Raw genomic sequence first — 22,711 nt, 5'->3', positions numbered from 1 at the left:
CTCCTCCTAAATCAAGACCCAGATTTCTTGATCCTGCTTTCACTCACATATATTTTTACACTTTCTTTGTGCAGCCAATATAAGTGTGTGCTTTAGGAGCTTTCTCCCACTGTCTGACTTCTTTGTTTTGATTGACTGTCATTTATAAGTTCAGAAAATAATAATTCATTTCTTTCCTTTCCCCTATCTTGTCTTCAGCGAGGATTAGTTCATAGATGTTCTCTTGGTGATCTTCAAATATTCTATCTAATTCAATTTGATAAGCATTTATTTAGGACCTAATAATATGCAAAACCTAGAGCAGCTGGGTGGTGCAGTAGGTAAGAGTCCTGGGCCTGGAGTCTGGAAGACTCAACTTCCTGAGTTCAAATCTGACCTCAGACACTTACTACCTCTGTGACCCTGGGCAAGCCACCTAACTCTGTTTGCCTCAGTTTCCTCATCTGGAGATGGAAATGGCAAATCACTCCAGTATCTTTGCCAAGAAAATCCCAAATGGGGTCATGAAGAGTCAGACACGACTGAAAAGCATGTGTTGAGCATTTACTAGGTGCAAAGTCCTGTGCTAAGCCCCAAAGATAAAAATACACAAATGAAACAACTTCTGCTCTCAAATCTACATTCTAATGGTAGTGCCAACACATATACACACATGTGTATATATGAAAACACACACACATGTATATGTGTATATACACATATAGGCACACACACGTACACGCATATATGTACACACACATGTATAAGCACATGTGTATGCATATAAGTATATGCACACATACATGCACACAATGTATATACACGTATGTGCATATACGTGTATATGTACAACACATGTGTGCACACACATACATGTGTATATGTATACACACATGTACACCCGTACCCACACCCACATGTGTTATGGTCATACATGTATATGTATATATACACACACATATATGTATACATAATTATATACATACACATATACACACCTATGTATACACGCACACACATACACACCTGTAGCAGCCAGGGGTCATGCTCTTCAACACCTAAAGCCTCAACAACGAAATGGTTAAAACATGCTTTTCGGCTGCCCATTCTTTAGAGGAATAATTAAAAGCCACTGATACTCTTGAAGATTCACTTTTTTCACAGACAGCTGTTAGTTTTTTTAGAATGTTATTTGGGGTGTGGTATAATGATTTCCCTTGCATTTTACAATGTTCTGGCTTTTGCTTCATTTCTCCTTGCCATTGAGTGATCAGGTATGCTTTAAACTAGTGTTCAGTGACATGTGATTAGATAAAATCTTCCTCTTGGCGTTGATCCTCCAGAACTGGCAATGATATTTTTGGTTAAATGTGTAGATTGTATCAATTTTCACTTTGCTCTCTGTTGTTCTATACATGCCATTTTATCGTTTGATTTCCTGAAGCATAGCATTCTGGATTTTTGTTTCTAGATGCCACAGTGGATAGAGGGCTAGGCTTAGAGTCAGGTAGGTCTGAGTTCAAATGTGGCCTCAGACCATTACTAGCTATGTGACTGTGGTGTTTTAATAATCGGCTAGCAGCTTCTGTGGGGCATAAGATCGCCCCCCCCCCCCCCGCCACAGCCAGCACCCAGGAGGCTGCCGGGATGCCGGGAAAGCACAGGTTCTTTTTATCTGCTTAAACAAGGAAAGCACGGTGAAGGGGTTGACCAGCTTACTTTAATCCAGCATTCAGTTAGCATACAGACAACATTCATTTAGTTCAGGGGAAAAACGCCAGCATTCAGTTAGCATTCAGTTAGTTCAGGGGAGCATACACACAAGCATCAAGAGACATACTTCAGGGGAAAAAACCAGCACCCTGAGGTTCAGAACATTCATTTAGTTCAGGGGAAAAGAACCAGCACTACAAACCTCAAAACCAAAATACAAACAAATTACAAATGTCAACAGACAGACCCAATACAATTCATAGTTACCAACATCTGGGCTCGGCCTGACAGCAAGGGCTGGCCCAGAGTCATGCTCCCCACCGCTGCCGCGCCAACTGGAAAAGGAAAGAGAGCTCTTCAAGCTGTCCTCTCCCCTCTTATAGAGTTTTTGACATCATCAAGCGCCTGCTGAATGACCAGGGCAGATTGGTTCTTGACTTGGCCCCTCCCCCTAGCGTAGACTAGGTTAACACCCGATAGGGCGTGGCTCTGGAGTCAACACCTCCCCTCAGCCAGCCCCATGACTCATCACACAGGAAGTTCTCTTCTTCCTGGCATGGTTTCTGGGCTTCCTGCCCCAGAAGTGAAGCCCCAGCGTCCAGCGAGGCTTAATGAGGTAAGCTGAGTCACTCAAAGAAAACAAAGGTCACTCTGGTTACATGTGGGCAAGTCATTCAACCTCTGTTTGCTCAGTTTCCTCAGCTGTAAAATGGGGATAATAATGACGTCTATCTTTCAGGGTTGTTGCAAGGATCAAATGAGATAATAATAATCAAATGAGATATATAAGGTGGATTTTAGTGTGTGTAAAGTGGATTTTTGTTACTATTTCTTAGAGTTCAGTTCCCCAGGATCCATAGCCATAGCAATCTCTTGTTCCCAGGTATTAGATGTGAGTTCTCACGATTATGGTTCAGAACATCTCCACCATGCTTGCACAGCATTATATAATGATAAATAATATGAACATTTGTGCTTAAATTGTAAATATCTACTGCAACTATGCAGTGAGATATAGGGATGAGGTGATGTAAACTTGTGAGGCTATTGCTGGCAATATGCCTTCTTTGTCTGTTGCCCTATAAAGCGGGTGGGCACTGGTCAGTGAGTTGGGGAACCTTTAGGGTTGAATGCACAAGCTGGAATGCTGTGTGTGTCTTGATCAGTCCCCATCAAGGCTTGGGGGGAATCTGTATTTGCCTCAGCTGGCCCCCATTGAGGCTTGAGGGGATTTAGGGGAATGCACAAGCTGTGCCTGCCTCGAACGATCAACCCCATCCAGACCCCATCCAGACATAGGGTAATTTCCCCCGCCCTCCCCTTCTTGCTGGCCCCTGTGAGAAGGGAGATTAGGGAATGCTTGTAGTTGTGCTCCTATTATAGCAACCCTCTTGTGAGAAGACTCGACTAGAATAAAGTAAGATTATTAACTCCTCTGAAGCTGTCTTTCCTGTCTGACCAGATCAAGAGTGAAAGTGCTAGCAGTCATCCTGTATGCTAGTGTTATCTGTCTTACAAGATAATAATAATAATTTAGCAGAATGCCTGAAATGTGGTGCTATAGAAATGCTAGCTATTATTACCATGATCATCATTATCATTATTTTGGAAGAGGCCAGTAATTCTCAAATTATCCTGCTGAACCTTATAGGTCATCTACTTTGGTTTGCAGAGACTTGGGTTTTTTTGCTCTTAGTATGTTTTGCTTTTGATCTGATAGATGTTCTAGCTATTTGTTTTTTGTTTTGTCTCTAATTTTCTCTGACGCGGCAAGGCACCTTGAAGGGAGAGAGAGGAGGAAGCATGGGCCAGGCTAAATAAATCACCACCACCACCTTGATGACCTTCTCTTTTTGGTCTTTGAAGGAGACAATCCAGGACACTGAACTCAAGAGTGTTGGAAATATTAGTATCCCCCAGACCACCAGCTTTACTTCCAGCCCAGTCTCTGAAGCCATCACTAAGGGAACAATTCCTGTGGAGAACGAATGGATCATTCTCAGCAGTGGCCACCTATATGTAGACAAGTCAGCCTAGCTGAAGTAGCAAGATGCCTTTAAGGAGAAACAGAAGGCAGCATGTGCCATGTACATCAGTACAATCAAACCACCACCATCATCACCATCAGCACCCTTTCCCTGGGGATCCTGGGTCACTCAAAAGAGATCTACCCAACCAATAAAGGTAAAACAAAGTGGAGATTATGACATGTAAATGGGTGGGTTGTTCATATGGTCCTGGTAGCTAATATTTGAATGAAATGAAACATTATTAGGTCATTCAATAGTTAACAAAAAGAGAGTCACTTAGCCATAGCAGGGGTTATGTTTTGAGGATGCAGCTATTTGATTCAGCTGAATGAGGCTCCTCTGACTTTTATTTCACTACCATGGTAAGTGGCCAGTTAGACTTAAAATCCAGATTGAAAATCTTGTGGTTCTTTTTACTCACGCAACTTGAAAGTGAAGTGAGCTGCTTAAGCCATTAGTCCTCTGAGCCAAGGGGACTAAGTCTCAAGGATAGTTTCAATATCTTTTAAGGAAAAAGTGAACGAACTTTCAGAGGTGGGTGGTTAGATATTGCTCTTAACACATTGGGCAAGTCTGTCTTTGAATCACAGTTTGGTCAAAAACTACCTGTATAATCTTGGGTGAGTCATGCTGTTGGAGGTCTGAGTTATCACTTGTACACTAAAGGAGACAGTCAAGATGATAGAGTCCCTTCTATCTGGGAGTGTGCTGGTTAATGTTTAACCACTTGCTCTGTGGGGGAAAATGTGCGCAGAACATGTTTTTAAGTTTACCAACATTTTCTCCATTACTTCCTCAGGTCTAGAAATCAACAAGACGATAAGTGAATCTCTGATTTGTAGTGTTTGTCAATTTCTAGGGGGTATAAATGCTCACGCTGAAGTTTTAACAATCAGCTTTTCTGAGCAGGTTTGAGCTGGCTCCAGCATATCCCTAGGGGGAGGAGTCAGTTTCCTGAGTGAAAAACAAAAATCTGTGAGACTGAAATAATCGAATAATAATAATAATAATGAGAAGTTATATAGTGCTTCAAAGTTTGCAAAGTGTTTTACAAGCATCTGCCTCTTTTGACCAGTATGACAGTAACAGGAAATCCTTCTCACTGGGTAACTGAATGAAGAACCAGAGTAAGTTATATATTTAAACACTGCCATAAGAACAACAGAATTGGAATAGGATAATTGGTGAGGAAAGATAGAACTCTAAATTAGGGACTGTTTAGATACATTTCTCTAAAATTGTGTCTTTAATTTATTTAATTAAATGTTTAATTTCTAATTAACAAAACCACTTTTTAATTTTAGTGCTTTTTTTCAATTAACGAGCTTTTATTTTCTCTCCCACTTTCACTTGTAACAAATATGCATAGTCAATAAAAATGAATTCTCACATTAGGCATATCCAAAAATATATGTCCCATTCCGCATCTTGAGTCTATTATCATTTCTCTGTCAGAAAGTGGGTAGCATCATCAGTCTCTTGGAATCATGGTTAGTCACTGCACTGATCAGAGTTCTTCAGTTTTCCAAAGTTGTTTGTCTTTATGGTGTTATTTTATAAACTGTCCTAGTTCTGCCCATTTCATTCTACATTATTTTACATAAGTCTTCCAAGGTTTCTTTGAAACTATCTACTTTATCATTTCTTATGGCACACACACACACAAAAATCCCATTATATTCATATACCATAATTCGCTTAGCCATTCCCCAAGTGATGACCACCATCTTAGTTTCCAGTTCTTTGCTACTATAAGAAAAGCTGCTATGAATATTTTTATACATATTGGTTCTTTTTCTCTTTCTTTGATCTTTTTGGGGATATAGGTCTGGGGATGGTATCATTGGGTCAAGGGGTATGCATAGTTTAGTGGCTTTTGGGCCACAGTTCCAAATTGCTTTCCAGAACGATTGGACCAATTCATAGCTCCACTGATAGTACATTGATGTGTGCCTGTTTTCTTAAAGCCTCCCCAACATTTATCATTTTCCTCTTTTGTCAACTTTGCCAATCTGGTAAGTATGACATGGAACCTCAGAGTTGCTTTAGTTTACATTCTTAGAGATTTGGTGCATTTTTTCACATAGCTGTTGATAGCTTGGGATGGATCATCTTCCTTTGAAAACTGACTATTCCTAGTCTTTTTTTTTTTTTACCACTTATCAGTTGAGGAATAGCTCTTATTCTTATAAATTTGAATAGGTTGCTTATATGTTGGAAATAAGACCTTTATCAGAGAAACGTGCTCAGGTTCTCTCTTCCTGCCCCCCCCCCCCAAATCCTTGGATAGCTCAGGTTGAAAATTTAGCTGTTTATGGATAGAGAAAAAAAATCAGTGTGAATAAAATGATTTTTAGCATATTGGTTAGTGAAAAATTTAATTGGCAGACCAAAAGATACATCTCTTGTGTCCTTAGCTATTTCTGAGTTACTTTATTATTGTGTGGTGTCTGAATTAAAGGCGTAGCTTTTGGTTTTGTTTCCCAGCTAAGGGGCACCTGTCACCGCTGCAGTTATTTGGATTGATTAGGTCCAAGGCAATCAGAGCAGGACTGACTTGGTGATCTCTCATCCCAATATTTAGTTTGATATTACAAGCTGAAAATAGACTTTTTTTTTTAAAAGCACACTTCTGGCTTTTCTCACAGAGAGAGTTGCTAAGCCTAACTGACAGTTAATAATGATAGAAAATTTTCCTTTGCCTCTTGAGAAAAAGCTGGGGCTGGAACTCTTTCATAAGCACCTGGTTGTAATTTTCTTCACTACCACCACTGATTCACAGAATCATAGAATTTCAGAGTTGGAAGAGATCTCAGTGGCCATCTGATTCAATCTATACTTCCCCAATACAAGACTCTCAATTTGATAATTGAAACTAATTTCCTAATCATCCAACGAGGGAGCAAAGATAAGCCATAACCACTGTGGTTGTGATTATCATCTGGGAGAAGGCTTAATATTTTCTGTCTGATTTACTTGTTTTGGTAGTCCACAAAATAAGGTCCAAATGCTAGCAACTTCTCTTAAAAACATATCTCTTGTTAGGTGTAGTGGTGCATACTTGTAATCTGTGTTATCTGGAAGGCTGAGGTTGGTAAACGTCTGGAGTTCTGAGCTGTAGTAGGTAGGCCAATTTGTTATCAATATGAAGTCTGTCATCACTATGGTTTGCCCACAGATGTGTGTATCAGGTGGGGTGGCCGCTAGGCTGCCTAGGTATGGGTGAACCTGCTCGGGTTGGAAATCGAGCCAGTCAAAGCTCCCATTCTGATTAGAGTAGGACCAGGCTGGTGAGTAGCCCCTGTACTTCTAGCTTCGGTGAGATAGGGGAGGTACTCTTAAAAAAAAACTAACAGAAAAACCCCCATATCTTTCCCATGACATAACCTTAGCCTATACATCCTTTTTGAATATGGCCAGCATATTTTCTCAACCAAAAATTAGTACCCATAGCTACTCCTTTTGTAAAGTATCATTAAAAGTACAGTTTCTTTTCCTGAATTGGGCACTTCCTTGGAATATCCTGGCATTAGGGTTGAAGTATTTGTGAATCAAAGTCTAGCAAAGAGAGTTGTAGGGATCTGGAGGAAAGAACAATTTGTTGGGAGAATCTTTCTACTCCTGTCCTGAAAATGGAGGCTCTATGATTTTTTTTAACTTTCAAATCCTTTATCATTGAATCAATTTTTGTGACTCCAGTGAATGATAAGGAAGCTCATGTCATTTATTGTCTTCAGGAAGGAAGGAGTTTTACAAAGAAATGAAAGGGGCAAACAATCAGAAGAAAAAAGAAAACCAAGACTCGCCTGCTCAGTGTAAAAACAGTATAAATGACATTCAGAGTAACCATTAGGCTTCATAACTTTTCTCTGAAAGCATGGAAATAATTCCTTGTCAAACATTTGAGACAATAATCCCCAGAGGACCGCAAGCTCTCAGTATTTTTCATTCCATCTTTTATTTGAACACAAAGGCCCATTAATTATTTGGGGGTGGGAGTGGAGGGAGGGGTTGGCATTGAGCGTTTGAGAGATTGCTGGTCCAGTTAGTGATAGACTTTGGCCCACGGAAGAAGACCTTGCCTTATGCTTACTTGTGGAGTGATGCACGATAATTTTAATAACTAATCACAAACCAACTTGCTTTGTGTCAGCAGAATGCAGCTTGAGGTCCTTCCATATTTTTCCACCTCCTCATTTGCCTGGAAGGGGACTCCAGCTGCAGGCAATTGATGCAATGAAATGCTTTTGATTTCTGTTCCAGGATCCTGGTGCATGCCTGTTTGCTGGGCAGTAAACATGGTTTTAAGTGTAATAATCATATTTTCCATGCTTCAGGAAAGAATATTTATGATTCTAATGCTAAGAAACAAAGATTTGTTTCCCTGTGACCAAAAAGTTCGGGCATAAAATACTGTCTAATTAAAGCAGCAAAGTAACTTGTAAATCAAAATGACCGAAGGCTAGAATCTGAATTCCTAAAAGTAGTAATTGTTGAGTATCTTCTCTTTTCTAGCACAGCCATAGGTTAAGCCTTTGCACTATTTTTTTGTATTTTTTTTAAAGTAAGTTTTTTTAAAAAGTAAGTTTTTATGACTGTATTTTGTTTCATAGCTCCTATAATTCCTAATGTATCTTTTCCCCTCCTGCTTGTTTTCCCCCTTTTCAAAGAGCCAAACCTTAAAAAACAGAGAAAAAAGAAAAAAAGAGAGGATGGGGGGAAAAGAATTCTGCAAGATTAACATATCTAAAAAGTCTGACATTATATGCAGTGTCTTATACCCATAATCTCCCACATCTATAAAGAATAAAGAGTAGGAAAATATCTTCTCATATCTCTTCTTTGGAATGAAGATTTTTTATTAAAATTTCTATTTTGTTTGTTCTGTTGTTTCCATTTTTTTTGCTTTGTTTGTTTTGTTATTTTGTTTGTTTTGTTATTTCCATTTCCATTGGTACAGTCATTGGGTATAGATTGTTTTCCTAGTTCTGCTTACTTTACTTTTTGTCAGTTTATCCAAGTCTACCCTTGCTTCTCTGTAGCCATCATAGTCACCATTTCTTATGGCACAGTTCATTACATCCGTGTATCACTGCTTGTTTAGTCTTTCCCTAATTGGTGGGCATTTCTTTTGGTTCTCATTCTTAGTACTATAAAAAGTGCTGCTGTAATTTTTTGGGTGGATATATCCTTGTAAATATCCCTTCTAAAGAAAATGTGGCCTCATACAAATATAAAATCTGAAAGTAAGAGTCACCTAATCACTCACTTTGAATGGAATCCTTATAAACAAATCTGGCTGCAAGATTTTTTTTTTTCTGGGGGCAGTGGAAGAAAAGGCAAAAAAAAAAAAGATTTTCTAAATTGTATATCCATTTTATCTCAAGACCGACGTGTATATGAACTTTAAAAAGAACTCTTGAAACATGAAGTAGTCCTCACAGTCCCCAGATGAGACAGTTCATGTTGCCTTTTCATTGCAGTACAATATCCTTGGGATGGAGTACAGCATGACAAGCATGAACACACAGGAGAATGGTAAAAGAGTCCAGGACTCAGAGGCAAACCAAACAAGGCACCAATCAAACAGCCAGCTTCTATTGGAGGCTCTTTTTAAGGACTGAGCTTACGTAGTTACCACATCCAGTCCTGGCTCTTTACTTTCACCCGCACTAAGCACTACTTAGGAAGCTCAAAAAACAATCAACCACAGTCTCTCAGCATGAAAAAAAATTTCCTGCTTATTCCATTTTATCATGCTGTGGACTCTCCTTAATATGCACTGTTTCCATCTCAGCCCTTTTTGCTTGACCCAACCATATCATTTGTTCTTTGTAGAATAAGAAGAAATTGTTATCTCTGCACATTTACGTCAGCTCCACCTCCCTCACCCCTCATTTGCTTGGAATCAAAATAGTTTCTGCTCTTTAGTCTTTGGCTTTTGGAAGGCTGACTAGGGGGTTGGAATAGGGCACTCTTTTGCTTGTGACCTCTGTGGGGAGGAGACGACACAGACTTAACAGTAAAAGAATTAAACTTGACCAAGTTTTTGAACATTATCCAAAACAAAGTTTTGGGGCTTCTGGAAGCAAAGTTGCCTGAAGGAGAACTAAGCAAATCAAGTTTGTCTCTGTCCTTGGAACTAAGCGTAAACAGAAATCTGCAGTCCATCAAAAATAAATGGCTCATTTTTAGATTTATGATGAATTCCAGATCTGACTGGGGATTCAGGACACTTTCTAATAGTTAAATGTGATTCCTTGGGGACACTGTAAAGTAACAGTACTATTTGATAATAATGGTTAATCATAATAACTAGCTAGCATCTACTATGTGCCAGGCACGCTGCTAAGTACTTTAGAAATCTATCTTATTTAATCCTTACAATAACCCTGGGATGTAGGTGGTGTTATTTTCATTGTTATTTTGCAGTTGAAGACACCAAAGCAAAAAGATGTTAAGTGACTTGCCCAGAGTTCCACAGCTGCCAAGTGTCTGAACACGGATTTGAACTGAGATTTTCCCAACTCCAGGCCCAGCACTCTATCTACTGTGCCACCAAGCTGCTTCTTCTTCTGTTCTATTACTTAAATATTCTTCCTATATGCCTATTACTTAAATACTCAGGTACTGAAAGGCTGTTTCTGAGGTGGGAAGGGCTATTATTTCCAAGATGAGCACTGGCAGGCAGTTTGTAATAAGTATGTGTTTGCATGCGAATATATATTGTGAAGCTATTCTTATCCACACCTGAAGACATGATTATGTCAGTGACAACTTGTATATGTCTTGATGATGGTATGGAACCATTTTCCTGAATCATGATAGAGACTGATGGGGTAGGAGCTAAGGAGGAGGTTTCTTGTTGACAGAAGATGTCAGTCTTGGATAAGAGTTTCTTGAGATATAGAAAGAGAGGAGGAGTTACAAGGTCTAGGAAGGAGGATCCTGAAATGAGAGGAACAACTTCAACAGGAAGGACAGTAATGTATGCTTGAGAAAAGAGACAATTTTGCAAACTCAATTTAATCATCAATCAAACAACATTTATTAAGCTTTTATTACAGGCTTAGCTCTCTCCTAATACTTGGGATACAAAGAGAAAAGCAAAAGAGTCCCTGTGTACTGGAGAGAAAACACATACACATATAGTGTTATACCAAGAAGACTCAAGGCCATCTTGAATGGGAAATTGATAACAGGATTTGTGAAGAAGATTTAAAGAAAATGGTCTATTCCTCTTGTTCATGTGGGCGGAACAAAAGACCAACTTTGGCTGGAAACAAAATGAAATTGCACTCAAAGTGGCAGTTATTTCTAAACTGAAAGAGAAACTGGGACTGTACAAGAAGGCACTTCTAGGAGAGATACGGACCTTCCTGAGGAAGTTTTTGCATGAAACTGAGACATTTTGTGGTCTTAATTAACCTGAATCATCTTGAATTAATCTAAAGATAGCAATTAGGTGTTCTGTCACCTTCAGAAGTAAGAACTACATCACTTTTATTCTTGGGATGTTTGACTGCCATAAATAGCAGAGCCTATTTAAGGCTTCAGATAAAGACAGGATATGTAGGTGATGTGTTTTTGGTGAATACAACAAAGTCATTAAATTTTTTTTTTTACTATGAACTTGACAAATAACAAAGGCACCTTGAAAGGAAAGATAGAAGGTGACATGTGACAGGCAGATCAAGCCACCAATACCATCTCAACTACCACCAACCCTGTGACCCAACGGAGATAGCCCAGGACCACACCCAGTGGAGATAGTCTAGGACCCCAAATCCAAGAGACTTGAAAACAGTGGTTCCATTTGCAGAATATTGGTATTGTTTTCCACTCTAGACCCACAGCCATTACTGAGGCCAGTAATCACTGTGGAGACGGGACCCACCTTCTTTGCTGTTACCATTACTGACTACTAACCAAACACAATAGATGGTACCAGGTAAACCCAAGAACTCTGGGAGTGGCAGCACCCCCAGAGCACTTGTTCTAATTCCAGGTCATCTCCCATAGCCATCACCCCAGGATGAAACTCCTATGGAGATGCAGCCTGGCTATTGCTTCTTTGGTACTGTACCCAGAGCTATTATGGAACCGGAAAAAAATCTCACTACCACATCAGGAACTGATATGATTTTACTGGTGGAAATGATGTTAAAGCGGAGGCATTGCCATTTGCTACTTTACCCTGAGAACCCGGTACTTTCCCATCTGATTTGCAGCTGAAACCTTCTATGTGTTATCTTCTCCATTAGAATGTAAGCTCCTTGAGAGCCAGGAACATCTGACTTTTCTATTTATATCCCCAAACATAACATAGTACTTTGCACAAAACAAACAATAAATGTAAATACATTTTCATCAATTCATCCATTTGTTCATTAACAGAAATGAACAAGTCCATATTTAAAGAACGAAAAGGAGTATTAGATATGGGACAGTGAATCTCTGTTATCTACTGCTTTAAAATGTGTGTGTGTATGCTTTTATCTCTCTGTCTCTCCACACATATATACATATAAGTATATGTGTGTATATTATATATATATCCATCCACCCATCCATCCATCTATCCATTATCCATCCATCCATCTGTCCACACACACACACATACACACACACATTGTAGTACCAACACTGATACAGAGTAGTTCTTGAAGCTGGAAGTTCAAGGTTTTGGCCATATTTTAGGAACTAGACAAATGTTAAGCCCCCTTGCTAACAATCTCTGCCTCTATTATCTGCTCTAATAATTCATGTGTAGGATCCACAGGAAAAGGAAAGTTACATGACAGAGGCATACCAAATTCCCACTGATTTCTAAGCTACTACTTGGCCATTTCTTTGTTTCAACTGGAATTCCACATGAAAGTAAATTGATTTTTTCCCCTTGGCTATTCATTGTTAGAATACTGTGTTTGGTTATGAGGAAACTTGAAGATGCCAAGAGAACAACCAAAATAATTGAAATCCTAATAATTAGTCTCAAAAAGACTGAGAGTTTTTTTTAGTACATTAATATGAATTTAGAAGAATTAATTCATTCATTTAGATTCTTCTAGCTTAGGATTTGTGACTGTTTGACAAGGGTTGAAATGAAAAACTTTCTGAGTGAAAGATTGGTTAAGTATAATCATGTAATGGTTGTGCTGCTGCTTGGTGACAAGCAGACCCAGGGCCAGAGCATACTTGGGTGGGTGATGACAGACACGGGGGCAAGTGTTCCAAAGATAACACCGCAAGAACCAAGAGAGAGAAACCAGGGTCTCCTTCCAGGCTTTTGCCTTAGGAGGGACAACGCTAGCTGGCAGCACTCATTCCCTTGGGGGAGGAATCCAATACTTTGTGCAAGTACTAAAGGGACAGGTGTAGATGTAGCAAGACTCTGGTTTTTATATTCCGGTCTGAGGCTGGCTGCAACATTTCTTCAGGGTTCTAGGTTAGGTTATGTTGGAGACAGCTTGGGAGAACCAATGGTTAAATTTTCAGTATGAACATTTATGCTTTGAAAATCAGCAAACACTACAAATAAGGGCTTGATTTATTGTTTTGTTGATTGTCTAGACTTAAAGTGATGGAAAAAATATTAATATTGCAGATTAGACTGAAAAATGTGTTGTGTGTACTTTCCTCCACCCTCTGAAGAGCAGTTAAAAATTTACCAGCACACACTGGTTCTAGGGTGCCGCTGAGGTACAGGGGGGAGTTTTCTCTAATGCTATTGGCTTCAGCCCCTATTCCTAGTTGTTCCCCTCACTGTTAACTTCCAGTGATTAGTACCTCAGTTCTATGGAATAAATTAGCATCAATGAACTTTTACAAAGGGATATTTACTGTAAAACTCCCCAGCAGAACCACAAGTATTAACTTGGGGAGTGAGAGGGGGAGAACATGTTGGGGCACACTTTCGCCTATATCTCCTTGGTCTGAGTGATTGCTGCTATGTGAATTAACCTTTGCCCAATTCCTTCTGTGTCTGGGAGCAACTGGGAACTGAACTTCCAGGGTCCAGCTTTCCTTGCATTCTGGGGTTGGAGTGGGGACTGAATGAGGGTCATAGATCGGATGCTTTCCATTAATATGCTTTTTTTCCATTGTTCTAATTAAATTATTTCCATAATAGGAACTTTGGTGAAGGTGATTTGATAAAGCACATGCCAGCAACAGCCAGAAAAGGAAGTTGCCAAGTAGGTAGGAGCTGAGTATTGGTTGATCCTTAGGCGATTTAATGGTAGGACATAAATGTATACACTACAGTTGCTAGAACCAGGTATAGCAGTCAGGAGGCAGAGCTAATGAGTGACCAGCAACCAGTTGTTCTGATGAAGAAAGATACAAAGAAAATGTAATGGGGGTCTGGTGCATCTGCAGGCCCCACCAGCCTGCTCATTTGGGTTTTCTCCACATAGAGGAGTCTAGGAAGTTGCTTTCAGGAGAATTGTATAAGGAAATGCCTTGAAGTTATTGGAGCATGTATGGATATATTCAGTAATTGCTTCTGGTTGGCTAACAATGTGGGGAAAAGGAGACTCTTTGGGTCTGGTGGCACAAAAAGGCCTATTGTCTTCAGTTACTCACCTCAAGGTGATTCTTCTGGAAGCAGTTTCCTAGCGCTCTGCTTACACCTTCCCAGACCCTGTTACAAATGGACAGCTTGGTTTAGTGCCCTTGGGGTTAGATATTCAGCCAGTGCACTACCATTTATTATGTGCTTGTCACTGGATTAAGCCCCTGGGGTGCAAAGAAAGGCACAAGAAACTTACTTTCTGGTAAGGGATACAATAATAATGATTCTGATAATAATAATCAGCATTTCTATAGCACTTTAAAGTTTGCAAAGCACTTTGCATATGTTATTTCATTTGATCTTCACCCTAACCCCAGGAGGTAGGTTCTATTTTTATCTCTATTTTACAGAGGAGGAAAGTAAAGCTGAGAGAGGCGAGGAGACTTGCTCAGGGCCATAGAACTAGTCAGAATCTGAGGCAGGATTTGAATTTAAGTCTCTTTTACTCAAAGACCTGCACTCTCTTCACAGTGCCAAATGCAAAAAACTATGTACATTCTCTCCCTCCCTCTCTTGAGAGAGAGAGAGAAAGAGAAAGAGAGGGAAAGGGAGAGAGAGAAATCTCAGAGGAAAGGCACACTAGCAAGCAGCGTCGAGGACTAGAAAAGGCCTCTTACAGGATGTGGGATTTGAGATGAGTCTTAAAAGCAAGCCAAGGTAGTCAGGAGGAAATGAGGAGTGAGAGCAGTCTAGGCATGGGGGCATTCAATGAAAAGGCATAGAGTTGGGTTCAAGGAAGAGCAAGAATGTCAGTGTCACTGGATTAAACAGAACATGGAGGAGAGTAAAGTGTAAGAAGACTGGAAATGTAGGAAGGAGCCAGGTTGTGAAGGGCTTTGAAATGCTAAACAGAGGATTTTACATTTGATCCTGGTGGTGATAGGGAGCCACTGAAGTTTATTGGGTGAGGGAGTGACATGGTCAGATATGTGCATTAGAAAGAGCACTTTGGCAGGCTGTTGCAATTCCAAGCATGAAGTGATGAGGATGTTCGCCAGTGTTTTGTCTATGTGCATGGAAGAAGATGTATGTGAGAAATGCTGTGAAGGTAGAAACAAACTATGATCACAATTGATATTTGCAAAACACTTTATATCTATGATCTCATCTGAGCCCATTAAGAGTACATATAAAATTGCAAGAGAAGTGCTTAACCTACTTAATAGAACAAACTCTCCAAACATTTGAATAGCATTGTTTCTACATAGAAGATTAATATGTTGATTACACATGAATTATATTGTACATGAAAGTAGAATGGAAAGGAACTCTACTTGACATTTAAAAAAAGTAGACAGTTTAGGCACTTAAAAAGTAATAAAAAATCTTTCTTTCTTCATGTTATAATTTATACTTGTTAATGATTCATATTGGCTTACCCCAAGTAGCCTAAATGAGATTTTATTGAATATGAAGTCTTAATATATGGTTATGACTGATGATATTTTCTAGACCTCCATTGAGGGCAAGAAGGAATGGAAGAAATATTGAGGCAACGATTAAGAAAAATCTTTCACAGTATAATTGTTCTGTGGCATTAGAATGGAGGTTGTGGGGTTATCTTCTATTCCTGGCAAAATTTGAGAACAAATAAAAAGGATGATTTCTAATTCTTTAGAAAGGGAAGTAGCTATCATTACAAGTAATCATTAAGATTACTGAATGACATAATTTCCTTTTTTTGGACATTCTCTGAATGTATAAATCAATAGGATTTCCATGAAGCTTTTCAGGATCACATTTATTATATAACTGTATATACATGTTTATAAGAAATAGCTTACAGAAACTGGAGTAGTTTAACCTTGAGAGAACAGAATTGTTTTAATTAAGCAAGAGTGTCAGGGAAACTCTCGGTCTGTTGTGCCACTTATTTTGTATTATATATATACATATATATATATATTGTGTATACAGTCTGTGCGCCTGCCTTGCCTTATCTCTTTGAATTATTATTTTCCCTTTATTCTGCGATGATGGTGATCGAGAGTGACTGGCAGAATGGCCTCTAATGATTTTGACACATGAGAGTGATTATGTCTCTCCCCTTTTTTTGCGGGGGGGAGGAGTATGTAGCATATAGAACCCACTTATAATAGACAAGAAGTCATGTAACTGGACTAGGGGGCCTGGATCTATGTGCTGAAGCATCCAGAATTCACTTCTTGCTTTCCTTCTCCTGATCCTGGATTCGAACTTCCTGGCTGCTGTGAGGGTGGTTGCAGTCCCTGCTGTCACTTCTGCTGGGGCTAGAGACCCAAGTATCCACCAAATGGACACCTTAACCCCATTTACTCTTCAATCCGGGGACACCGTTCCTTGCTGTTCCTTGTACAAGATGGTCTATTTCGTGACTCTGGGCATTTTCTCTGACTGTGCCCTATGCCTAGAATGCTCTCTCTCCTCATCTCCTACTCCTGGCTTCCCTGCCTTCCTTTAAATCCCCACCTTCTACATGATGTCTTTCCTGATTCCCCACAATGCTAGTCCCTTTCATCTGTTGATTTTCTCCAGTTTATCCTGTCTACCTCTTGTTTGTACATAGTTGTTTCCTTGTTTTTCTCCCCCATCAGACTGTGAGCTCCTTGAGAATAGGAATTATCTTTTGCTTTCTTTGTATCCCTAGCACTTAGCATAGTACCTGGTACATAGTAGGTACATAGTAAATGCTTATTGACCAACTGACTGACACTTTATGTAAAATAAACTATATGAACAGAGTGTGCTAAACCTTTGAATCCCTGAATCTGAATAAGGAGAGACCATATAGAGTAGGAGATCATGAATTGGGTACAGACACTAGATTCACTATTTTATATTAATATTATATTTTGTCACAGAGATTAATTCCAGACCTAGAAATTGGAAGCAAAACCATATTGCTGAGAGCTATGGATGCATGGGCTTTGCTATAGGGGATCAGTTACCTCTGTTGACCAACAGGGATAATAATGCAGTTTTTAGGGAGGCTACCAATGCATGTGACAGAAACCCCATATAGCCACTGGTCTGGGGCCTCGAGTGGTCCTCCCACTGGTGAGTGTATTGCTCAGATATTGTCCATGTCACTTGCAGGGATGTAATTTTTTTCCTATTTGCTTTAGCATGACAGTACTTAAGCCACACAAGCAAGTCTCTACCAAAAAAGTACTAGCAAGTGTCACATGTACATATCACAACCATAGTAGACTGTAAACTCTACAAAGATGGGAAAAATGTCTTATTTGATTGTTTTACCTCCTATAAAGGGATGTATATGTTTGTTGCTTTATAAATTTTTGTTTTCTGAAACTATGGATTTAAAAACCTGTTATTGTGCTCATTTTATTGATTTTTCGCTAGTAGTGGGAAGTATTTTCTTCTTTATAGAAGCCAAGAGTTCTTGGTAATGTTTTCAGTTGAGCATGAGTAATCTTAAACTGCCTCAAATATTCAACAAAAACCAATGTGTGTTTTATTAAATATTTTATCCATTAATTCATATATATATTATGAAAATGTTAATACAAGTTTCATATTAATTTTTTTTGTTTTTTTTGGAGGGGGGAAGGCAGGGCAATTGAGGTTAAGTGACTTGCCCAAGGTCACACAGCTAGTACACATGTCAAGTGTCTGAGGTTGGATTTGAACTTGGGTCCTGACCCCCGGGCTGGTGCTCTACTCACTGCACCACCTAGCTGCTCCCCATATTCATTTTTACTCACAAAAATTCATGTTTTTTTTTTAAAGACAGTGATCTATTTTTCTAATACATTATCTATTAGGTCATGTTTTGTTGAGACAAAATGAAATTCAAACTTCACATGGTTCCAGTTCAGTTTTATATTTTTTTTCACCCTTACTTCCTCCTCATTGGTGATAAACAGTGGTGTGACACATTAAGGGCAAAACCTCTAAGTTGCAAGTAAAATGCGTTTCCAAGAAAGGGAAAGGGACCTTTATGGTTACTGTAAGTGATTAACATGGAAAGACAGAGTCTAAAGTGAAAAAGACTGAGTGGGAGGCAAAAAATCTCCCCAAATACAACTCATGAAGGGACTATGGAGAGCAAAATTGATGTTTACATAGGCCTTCTGAAGTGGAGGGTTATGCAAATTATGCTAATAATTTAAGATAAGCTACCTGCTTTAAAAAAATTGGAATTAGGAAAGATTTGAATTCACAATAAACATTTGAATATTTGTTTTTTATAAGGTGTTAAAGAATGTACAAATTTGACTAAAAGTAGTCTATAAAAACTTTACTGTCCAGTTTTGGTTGTTGTCTTTTGTTCTCAAAGAGGACCAAAATGACACCATTCTGCTAGAGTCAAGTTTCAATGTGTCTGACTGTGGTTGATTGTACCAGTATGAACTTGGAATGCTCTACCGCAGGTTGGGCACAAATAGTCCATGTGAACATTTGGGGTGGATATTCTAAATCTTCACATCCTGCATTTCTTTTGAACTGTTTCAATTCTGCTTTGCTCATAGAGCACAGCACCTTCTCTGATGTGGGAACTCCATGGTGAGTGGTCCTGTGCCAGTATCTACCATGTCACACAATCGATTCCAAAGTTCTTGAGAAAGACCTTGAGAATGTCCTTGTATCACTTCTTCCGACCACCATGTGAACGCTTGCCTTGTGTGAGTTCTCCATAAAATAGTCTTTTTGGCAAGCATATGTTTTGCATTCGAACAACATGGCCAGTCCATCAGAGTTGTGCTCTCTGAAGCAGGGTTACGCTTTCTGAAGCAGAGTTACACTCTCTGAAGCAGAGTTTGAATGCTTGGCAGTTTAGTTTGAGTATGGACTTCAGCATCTGGTACTTTATCCTGCCAGGTGATCTTCAGAATCTTCCTAAGACAATTCAAATGGAAGCAATTCAGTTTCCTGGCACTGGTAGACTGTCCAGGTTTCACAGGCATATAGCAATGAGGTCAGCACCACAGCTCTGTAAACCTTCAGTTTAGTAGTCGGTCTAACACCTCTTCTCTCCCATACTTTCCTTTGGAGCTTCCCAAGCACTGAGCTAGCTCTGGCAATGCATGCATCAACTTCATTATTACTGTCCAGTTATATAGAATATGTATGTAGGTATATATATATGCACATATATATGCATACATATATCTACATATGTATGTATATATATATATATATATATATATATATATATATATATATATATATATATATATATATGCTGTAAGATGGAAGTGACCAAATCTTTAATTTAGCAAATGTTTGCTAAACCTTTAGACTAGTTGGATTTGGGAAGGTCTTGGGTTTGAATTTCAATTCATTCTACCAATTACAGAGCTCTTGCTTTATGAAAGTGGACCATTCCACAAATTTTTACATAAAACAATTTTTACACAATGCAAATGTACCCTTACCTACCCACTATCCTTAGCCTGAATAACAAAGGAACACACAAAATAACACCTTTACACAAGTCATAATATGTACTAAATTGCAGACATTAAGTGCTGTACCATGATAATAGACAGAGTTATGAAATGAAAGGTAAAGTTAATGATAAAGTATGAATAGTACTGTACAGTAAAATTAACATAGTGTACAGTATGTTGCCTCTTCCACACCCACTGTACCTTGTCTTTATCATTAGTGTTTGGCTGCATAACTTTTTAAAAAAAAGCTATTGAGAGATATTTGGACAGTGACTCTCTTTTTTTCCTTGCATCTGCTGATAGCAAGCAATATTATCCTCAACTAGTCATTGAGCTTTTAAAAATCTCGAAGTATTTGGAGCCATCTTTTCAATACAAGAAAAAAAAATTGACTCAAATGATTAAATGCTCCTGCCAATTGTTTTGTTGTGAACCTTTTTGGTTTGATCTCGGCTTCTAAAGCTTCCCTTTCTTTTGCAATCTTTGCAGTTAGCAGCTCAATCAGATCCTCATTTGACAGTTCTTCAACATGAGACTTCACCGCATCATTCTCATCTACTTTTAGCTCCAATTCTTGTGCTAATTTTTCAATCTTGTTATTCACTTCTTTGATGGTTTCATCTTTGTGAAATCCACAAAAACTGGGAACAAACTGTGGGCACATTTCTCCCCAAACTTTCTTTGTACATGTTTCCATTAAATTTTCCCATGCCTTTCAGAATTCTTTATATAAAGTTCAATTTGTGTAATGTGAATTCACATAATGGGAGAACTGTCTATACTTAACCTTGTTAAGTCTGTTTCCTTATCTGTAATATGGGAATAATGATATTTGTACTTTATACAGGATTATTTTGAAGAAAGCACTTTATAATCCTAAAAGTACCATACAAATATGACTTATTATTACTGTATGCAAAGCACTGTGTTAGGCATTGAAGATGATACTAAATTTAGATATGACAAATGTTCTTGCCTTCATGTAGCTTATTTTCTAATAGAGAATGAGCTCAGTTGGAATGGGATGAGACAAGGCACCAAAAAGAGGGCAATTCTACCTATCAATCAATCAATCAACAAGTATTTATTAAATACCCACGAAGTACCAGGCATTATGCTAAGCGATGAGGATACAAAAAAAAAATGAAATCTTTATGCTTTTAAGGAACTGCTATTCTATCAGGGGAAACAAATGTTCATATCTAAGTATTTAGAGATTAAATATAAAATTAATGCAAGGTAATTGTTGTTCTGTGAGGTGGAAATGAAGAATGCATTCCAGCTAGCTATAAGGGAGTAGCAGGCACATGGCAATGAGAGAATGCTATGTGTGAAGAACAGAGAGAAGACCAGTCTGGCTAGATTGTAGACTATGGGAAAGTTAAATAATGTGCAACGAACTGGAAAGATAGGTTAGGTTTTGTTTTGTTCCATGAGTTGAAAATAAAATAAATTTTAAAAAATAAACATTTTTATTGATGCCTTTTGTGTGTGCGCGTGTATGCGCGCACACACGGCGCGCGCGCACACACACACACACACACACACACTGAGATAGGATGTAAAGGGTGTGTTTTAAAATCCAAACAAAGGAGTTTAATTTGATCCTAGAGCCAATGAAGAACTATTGGAGTTTACTGAGTAGGAGAGTACATGGTCAGATGTGAGTTAAGAAAAATAATTTTGATAGCTTTCTGGAGGATATAGTAAAATGGAGAAAGCATTGAGATTTTATAGGGATAAGACTTGAGAAAGATTAAGGGTTAGATTTTTTTCCTTTTTTTTAATGAAACAAGATTTAATAACTATATGAAGAAGACTTAATGCTAGTAAAGCAAGCATTTTACCTGGGAAAAATAAATTAATTCATTAGTACATTATGGACTCATTAGCACAAATCAGTTAGTCTGTTGGATTTGTTAATTGAAACCCTGTAAATGAGGAGTTCTTAACCTAGGCACTAATGAAATTTCTTTTAAAAATATTTTGATGACTATTTCAATATAATTGGTTTCTACGTATTTTAGGTATTTAAAAACTTTTTTTTTTAAGAAGCGTTGCCAGAGTATCCAAGAAGTCCATGAAACAAACACACAAAAAAGGTTAAGAACCCCTGCTGTAAAGCAGAGCTTTGAGGGAATGGGATGCAAAACAAGCAAGATTTGCTAATGCAGGACTACGTAGAGTGTTACAATGGCTAGACCCATGGCAGCCAGGAGACAATGATTGGGCACCAGTACCTAGGGAGAACGGACAGAAGAGGGTGACAAAAGGGGAAAAAAGAAAGGCGTTGAAAAGGCAGATGGAGGTGTGGAGGGGATGAAGAAAATGCTGAAGAAATTCAGGTCCCTTTACAATTCTGTCTGTGGCTAAACTTGTTACTCTACTTTCGGGTAAGAGAAATAACCATGGGATAGGGGTTGAAATGGCATTATTAGGTCAGGTTCATCCTGAGAAGGAACAGTCCTTTCCCACTGGGCTTCTTAGAATTCACTTCGGTTCCTAGAATACTCAACTTTTTATAAGTCTGAAGGCATACAAAATAATCCTTCAAAGTCAGTAGTGAAAGTATTATTCCCATTTTATAGAAAACTGAGGCTCAGAGAGATTAAATAATTGGCCCAAAGTCACAGAGCAAGTAAATGTTCAAGAGCCAAGGGTTAAATGCAGGTCTCTTGACTTAAGCAGATCATTAATATATTTCAGTCTTAGTTTCCTCATAAGTAAAATGAAGGGATTGGATTAGATGAGCTTTCCAAGTTCTTCCTAGCTCTGAATATTTAAGCCTATGAATGTTTGGCTCCAAGTGCCTGCTCATTTATTTCACTATACCATCCTGTCTCTATCGTCACCTGACAGTCTATTACTCAGAATTCTATTAAACTAATGTTTGTACATAATTATTGTCTGTAATGAAGACCTTGAGGAAGAGACTAGTTTGACATGGGTTTTGTCCTAAGCACCAACATCTGGGAGTGCATGATTCTTCCCCCACCTATGACCATGGAGAACTAGTTGCC

The sequence above is a fragment of the Trichosurus vulpecula genome, chromosome 5 (assembly GCF_011100635.1).
Source record: "Trichosurus vulpecula isolate mTriVul1 chromosome 5, mTriVul1.pri, whole genome shotgun sequence".
Classification (NCBI taxonomy): Eukaryota; Metazoa; Chordata; class Mammalia; order Diprotodontia; family Phalangeridae; genus Trichosurus; species Trichosurus vulpecula.
This window is presented reverse-complemented; position numbering follows the sequence as displayed.